This window comes from Archocentrus centrarchus, chromosome 1 (assembly GCF_007364275.1).
Source record: "Archocentrus centrarchus isolate MPI-CPG fArcCen1 chromosome 1, fArcCen1, whole genome shotgun sequence".
Lineage (NCBI taxonomy): Eukaryota > Metazoa > Chordata > Actinopteri > Cichliformes > Cichlidae > Archocentrus > Archocentrus centrarchus.
This window is the reverse complement of record NC_044346.1, coordinates 40,500,751-40,508,250: the sequence shown is the minus strand read 5'-3', so window position 1 is coordinate 40,508,250 and position 7,500 is coordinate 40,500,751. Positions and strand designations below refer to the sequence as shown.

At 45.6% G+C, this 7,500-nt stretch overlaps 1 protein-coding gene across 1 annotated transcript in view; it reads right to left on the bottom strand.

The window, feature by feature from the left end:
- The window catches only part of slc22a7a (solute carrier family 22 member 7a), an 81,312-nt gene that overhangs the window by 56,949 nt on the left and 16,863 nt on the right, over positions 1-7,500 (bottom strand). The window lies entirely within an intron of this gene.

Here is a 7,500-nt window from a genome sequence, read left to right as displayed (position 1 = left end):
ATGGCGGCGTGACTCTATCAGCAAACATTTGCGTGATTAGCCTTTTTTTTTTTTTCGCCAATTTATAACTAGACAGGCTTAAAACCAAAAAATATAGGTAGTTTCTTAGCCTAACTTAAATTATTTACAACAATCTGGAGGACGGTGAAGAGGACCTGGATAGTTTGCTGCGGTACATCGACGGGTGTTTTGAGCGAGTCGTCATGGGGAAAACAGACAAGACGCTGACTCCCTCCACCAGCAAAGCAACGCCGTCCACAAAAAGAAGCCGCCCAGAAGATTCCCCAGAGGCAACTTCGCCACCCACCACCAATATTGTGGACATTCTGGAGTCCATTAATAACAAATTGTCCAGCTTTGACGCCCGCTTGGCCCTGGTTGAAATCCTTCACAAGGAGTTTCAGGCCCTGCGGGAGTCAGTCGAGTTCAGCCAGCATCAGGTGGAAACACTGGCTGCTGAAAACGCTGTCCTCAGAGAGTCGGTGAATTCCCTCACCGAGGAAACGACCCGGCTCTCAGAAGAAAATAAGAAAATTAAAGAATCGATTATCGAGCTTCAGGCCCGCAGCATGAGAGAAAATCTTGTGTTTTCAGGTATCCCGGAGAAGGCAGAGGAGGACCCGGAGGCTACAGTGAAGGAATTTATCCAAACTCACCTGAAGCTCCCGGAGGACGCCGTGAAGACCATCGCCTTCCATAGAGTCCACCGCCTGGGAGGGAAGCGACCCGGAGCACGCAGACCCAGACCGATCGTGGCCAAATTCGAACACTTCAAAGAAAAAGAGCTGGTGAAGAGCCGCGGCCGGGAGCTGAGAGGGACGGACTTCAGCGTCAACGACCAGTTTCCAAAGGAGATTCTGGAGCGACGCAAGGCTCTATTCCCTATCCGGAAGAAGCTCATGCAGGAAGGCTCCCGGGCTGTCATCGCCGTGGACAAACTGTATGTAAACGGACAGCTTTACCGAGACAAAAACACCACGCCATGGCTCTGCTGATCGATCAGGTGATCTGTGTCCATATTAACGTTCTTTTCTGAGTTTTTTTTTCAACCATCTAAACAGTACCATTAAATAGTCTAAATCTGTCTAAGTAGTACCATTAACGCCAACGAGTCAGCATAGTACCGTGATCGTTTGTTTGTTTGTTTGTTCTGTTTTGTTTTCCCCTCATCTAATTTCATTCTTATGTCACTTAGGTCACTTTTTACACGTCTTTTTTCTTTCTGCACTCAGCAATATGTTTACGTCACTTACAATGCTACAGTTTACTACACTAACATACAGCGCAGATGCACACACACCAACATACAGCGCACATACACACGCACACATCAATATAAAGGGCACACGCCAACATACAGAACATATGTACACACACACACACATCCTTAGTGAGCACACAACAGTCCATCAGTTAGTTTAAATATGAGCACACTCAGATTTGTCTCATGGAATGTGCACGGGGCTGGTTCGAGGGAAAAGAGACTAAAAATTTTTAATCGGTTAAAAGACTTAAAAGCAGATGTTGTTTTTCTACAGGAGACACATGTGTCCAAAACATCTGTGCTCACTCTTTCCTCTCCACAGTTCCCTCACACGTACTCAGCCTGCTATAACTCCAAACAAAGAGGTGTAGCTATATTGATTAACAAGAAGATAAACTTTAACATTAGCAACAGTACAATAGACCCTGAAGGTAGATTTATAATACTTAATTTATCTATACAGAATACAGATTTATGTATTGCTAGTATATATGGACCAAATGTTGATGACCCCTCCTTCTTTCATGCTTTGTTCACTTCACTCTCAGATCACTCTGACACCACACTTGTAATAGGAGGAGACTTCAACCTGGTACTTAATGCAGATATTGACAGGCTCAGTACAGCAGTGAGTCAGAGGAACTGGCAGTCTGCAGACATTCTTAAACAGTACATGAAGGATTTTGGACTTTGCGATGCTTGGCGTTCACATCACCCTACTTTGAGAGATTATAGTTATTTCTCACCAGTACACAAATCTCATTCCCGCTTAGATTACTTTTTAGTTAGCAGCTCCATAATGATGGATATCACAGACACTCAGATTCACCCTATCACTATTAGCGATCATGCACCGGTGTCTATGTCTCTGACACAGAAAAGAGTCACACCACCAATCAGGAACTGGAGATTTAATACATCATTACTTAAAGAAGAAGATTTTATTAATTATTTCAAAAAGGAATGGTCAGCATACTTAGAATATAATGATATTCCAGGAATATCACCATGTGTTCTTTGGGAAGCAGGAAAGGCAGTAATGCGGGGCAAAATAATATCTTACTGCTCGCATAGGAAAAATAAAGAAAAAGCACTTGTGTTAGAATTAGAACAAAAAATTAAATCTTTAGAAACTGCCTATGCCGCTTCACCACAAGAACATACAATTATCAGCCTGAGGAAACTGAAACTGGAGCTAAATGAAATAATTGATAAAAGGACACAATTTATGTTGCAGAGGCTGCGTTTGGAAAACTTTGAGCATGGAAATAAATCTGGAAAATTCCTGGCCAAGCAATTAAAACTGAATAAAGAAAAAACAGCTATTTTTTCTATTAAAGACTCGACTGGTATTATTACTCATGACCCACAACAAATAAATAACTCTTTCAGAGACTTCTATGAAGCCTTATATTCACCACAGATTAACCCATCTGATACTGAAATTGAAGAATTTCTTAATAATATAAATCTACCAAAACTAAATGACAGCCAGGCTGCAGCTCTGGATTTACCTCTTTCATTGTGTGAACTTAGTGAAGCCCTACAGCATCTCCCAAATAATAAAGCCCCAGGCCCAGATGGTTTTCCAGCCGAGTTTTATAAAGAATTTTGGTCTGAGCTAGCTCCCATTTTTTTCAGAATGGTAACTCAGATTCAGAATGACCACATCTTATCTCCAACCTTAAACTCTGCTAACATTAGCCTGCTTCTTAAACCAGGCAAAGACCCCACACTCCCATCCAGCTACAGGCCAATCTCTCTCATTAATGTAGATCTTAAAATAATTTGCAAAGCCCTTGCCAAAAGATTAGAAAGTATTACTCCATTTATTGTACATCCAGATCAAACAGGCTTTATCAAGGGTCGGCACTCAGCCAATAATACACGTCGACTGATAAATATAATAGACTATTGTTCTATTAACAAATTAGAGACGACAATCGTGTCTTTAGATGCAGAGAAGGCATTTGATCGGGTAAATTGGAAATTCTTACTAGCAGTTCTGCAAAAATTTGGATTCGGTTCATCCTTTATAAACTGGATCAGAACACTACACAGCTCTCCGAATGCGCGTGTTAGGACAAATGATCTCATTTCACAAAGTTTCAGTCTGCAGAGGGGCACTAGGCAGGGCTGCCCACTCTCTCCCTCTCTTTTTGTAATTTTCATTGAGCCGCTAGCAGCAGCAATCCGTCAAAATGTAAATATTAAAGGGATTCAAACTGAAAATATGGACCATAAACTTAGCCTTTATGCTGATGATGTATTACTTTTCCTTGGGAATTCACAAGGCTCTCTTTTGAAGACTATCACACTGATAGATAAGTTCTCATCTATATCTGATTACTCTATCAATTGGAGTAAATCAACAGTTTTGCCTCTGAATTGTAATTTCCAGAGAACCTCTAGGACCCCACTAAAGTCAGGAAATATTAGATATTTAGGCATAAATTTTTCCGCCAGGCTCTCAGACTTGGTACGATTAAATCATATCCCCTTATTAAAAACAATAGAGGATGATCTCACACGTTGGAACAGTTTACCTATATCACTCATGGGGAGAGTTGCTGCCATTAAAATGATGGTTTTACCAAAAATTAATTATCTATTTTCATTGATCCCTAATAAACCTACTCTTCCTTGGTTTAAGTCACTAGATTCAAACATCTCAAAATTTTTATGGAAAAACAAACCATCAAGAATAAGCTTAAAAACTTTACAAAAGCCAAAACACAGTGGAGGTCTAGAATTACCAAACTTTTATTACTATTTCTTAAGCAGTAGATTGCAGTATATTTCAAAGTGGATCAAATCCAATTCATTAGACAACCCATGGCTGGATCTAGAACAGGCGTTTTGTGGAAAAATAAAAATCTCAGATTTACCTTTCATTAGTTCCAGTATTAAACATCATAACTGCTATAAAGTCCTTAGTATAAATACCTCTCTGACAGCCTGGTGGGAATTTTTAAAAATAACTAAGTCTTCACTCATCCCCTGTAAACTAACACCCATTTGGAACAATCCAGATATTTGTCAGAAAAAGAAAATGCTGAATTTTCCGTTATGGCGTGATAAGGGTATAAATAACTTAGAACATATTATCCAAGATGGAAATTTTATCACGTTCCAAGAACTTATATCAAAATATAGAATTGGCAACGGTAGATTTCTGGAATATCAACAAGTTAAGTCCGTCCTACAGGGAAGATTTAACCTTAATCAATTGAATCTAGAAATGCCTACTTGGGTAACAGAATTTCTTAACCTCTGTACCCCAAAATTGTTATCAAAATTATATAAATTATTAATAAAAACTGATGATTCAGTTTCCCTCCCAATTACAAAATGGGAGCGTGATCTTTCTGTCAACCTGGATCAAAATTTATGGACAGAAATATGTTTAAATATCTTCAAAATGACTAAAAGACCCCAAATACAACTTGTACAATATAAGATTCTCCATAGAACATACTACACTGGACAAAGGATGTTCCAAATGGGCCTTACACACTCAAACATATGCACCCACTGTACAAGCAATTCAGAGGATAATCATCTACACGCTCTGTGGTCTTGTGTACCAGTTCAGAGATTTTGGCAGAGGATTTGTGAAGATCTATCCACATGGTTTAGCTGTCATATCCCAACTTCCCCCAGACTATGCATCTTAGGTGATGTCAGTGAATTAATTATGGAGTTAAATATATCACACATAGTTCTTACTGCCTTGTGCATCGCTAAGAAGATGATCCTCATGAACTGGAAGACAAAAAATAAACTATGTATTACTCAGTACAGAAATTTATTAGTAGATCATGTTAGTTTAGAGAGAATGTCTGCTTCTTCTAAAAACAAATTGGAGGAATTTGACTCTCTTTGGTTCCCACTGCTCAGCTCCATTACTTAGTGGGGGTGATGGGCTGCGGGCTCTGCTCCTGATGTGCTTTGTGGGGGGGTGGGGGGGGACTCCGGGGGCCTGGGTAGCTGGTAGCCTCCTGGGGCTGGGGTCCTGGGGCGACCTTCTGGTGATGTCTGTGTGCCTGTCCTGGTTGATGGTGGTGGGGGCTTGGATGGTGCTGCCTTCGGTCCTGGGGTGTGGGCGGGGTGCTTGGGGGGGTGGTGCCGGCCCTCGGTCGGTTGGCTGGTCTTCCCTGTATGGCTTGGGGGCTGGGGTCTGGGGCCCCGGCACTGGGGCCGCGCCGGCTCCCGGTGGGCCCCCCCAGGCGCGGGGGGGGCCTCTGCTGTCCCGGCCGCGCCGCCGGGTGGGGTGGGTTGGCCTGACGTCGGGATGTCCGGTCTATGCTTTTGGGGCCCTGGGGTGCCTGCATTGCAGGGGGGTGGGGTGGGGGATGGGGCCGCGGTGGGGTGGTTGGGGGGGACTGGGCACTGCATTTCCATGCCCAGGCCAGTATGTCCTGTCGCCTGTTTGTGTCTATTGTTGAGTGAATGGGCATCTAGGAGGAGCGGGCCGCCCTCTGCGGTGGGGGCGAGGGCGCCAACCTCGGGTGCTGCAGTGCTCCGGGATGCTGTCACCGCGGCCCCGGGCTCACCTCCCCCTGCCCTGTGCTGGGGTGTGGGAGGTCGGGGTGCCTATTGAGCCAGCGGACAGCTGGCTCTCTTCTTCCAGGATTTTTCCTGGTCATATGCCCCCCCCCCCCTCCCCCTCCCCATACACAAACACACACACACACACACACAGAATACACATCACTCACAGATGTAGGATGGAGAGGCCACGTGGAGAGCTGCACCACCACTTGCCTCTCCGTTTTAATTGCACTTTAGTCATTATAACTCACAACACATACACACTTACAACCTGATACACATAGGACCTTTGGGGCAGGCATGTTACTCAGAGGTTGATGAGATGGGCCGCTGAGGTGGCCCCACTCGGATCCTCGTCACTGTCTGTCTCCAAATTTTATTTGCACTTTAGACATGGAGGGTTTTGGGGGGGCAGTGTGGGCAAGCGCTGACGACCAACAGTTGGCGCTTGTGGCATAACTGTCCCCTCAATTTTAACTGCACCCTATACACCTCATTCACTCACAAACATTAACACATAGACCTACAAGTTGGGGAGGAGGAGGGGTGGATGGGTCATCTTACACCCCGATTTCTTGCGTCTCGCCCGGGGTAGGGGTCGGGTGGTTCCTTGGGGACCGGGCTGGTGGCGTCCTGGGGTCGCTGTTGGCCCTGGGGTGGTTTCCACTTGCCCCGCCTTCAGAGGGTGGGTAGCTATGGATGAATGTGTGTCTTTGTGTATTTGTCACCGTCTCCGTGAGTATGGGTGGGTGAGTGAATGTGTATGTATGGCATATCTGTGTGTGGGTAAGTATGTATGGGCATGTATGAGTATCTGTGTATAAATGTGTACACGGGTGTCTGGGTGTGTTTGTATGTATGGCTGGACCTGGGTCTGGGCCTTGTGCCTTGCCTCCTGGCCGCTCCTTGCTGGTTGCCTCCTCCCCCCTGCCCCCCTGGGATGGGGGTGCCTCGGGGTTCCTGGGTGGGGCTGGGTGTTCTGGCGTGGGTGCTGGCCTGCCCCCCTTGGGGGTGCGGTGCGGGGCTGCGTTGGCTTCTTCGGCGTGGGGGGGGGCTCTGTGGAGGGTCGGGCGGTCCTTGGGTGCCGTGGGCCCGGGAGCCCTGCCGCCGGCCAGTGCAGGGGGCTGGCCGCTGGGGGGGGGGCTGGCTTCTCATCGCCTTGGGTTCCCTGGAGCCCTCGCTCCTCGACTGGGGGGGCTCCGTATGAGACCACCCTCTCCCGTCTGCTGGGGTGGGTGTGCGATTGTCTTTGGACTGAGTGGCCGGGGGTCTTCCTGGCCCTTGGTGGGCTGCTGGTGGCCTGGGGTTCCGGGGGCTTTCCGTACCTGCCTCTGGCTTCTGATGGGTGGAGCTGCAGCGTTTTGCCCTCATTGGTAACTACGTTCCATGACACAGACACAAACATGACACAGACACAAACGCCCACTCAATCACAACTCAACAAAATTGTTGGTGTGCGTAACATGCTTTGTTAGTTTTGTTTTTCACACACAAATTTATTTTTGCAAGTATTGATAGTATTTTTTTATATGTTAAAGTGATGAAGTATCTGATTAATAGACTTGTGCTCTTTCCCCTTTTTTTTTTGCTCCCTTTCTCTCTCCCTTTTTCTTCTCTTTATTTTCCTCTTCTTCAGCCTGTCAGCTCTGGCTGTTACATAGTATGTGGAAAAATAACTCAGA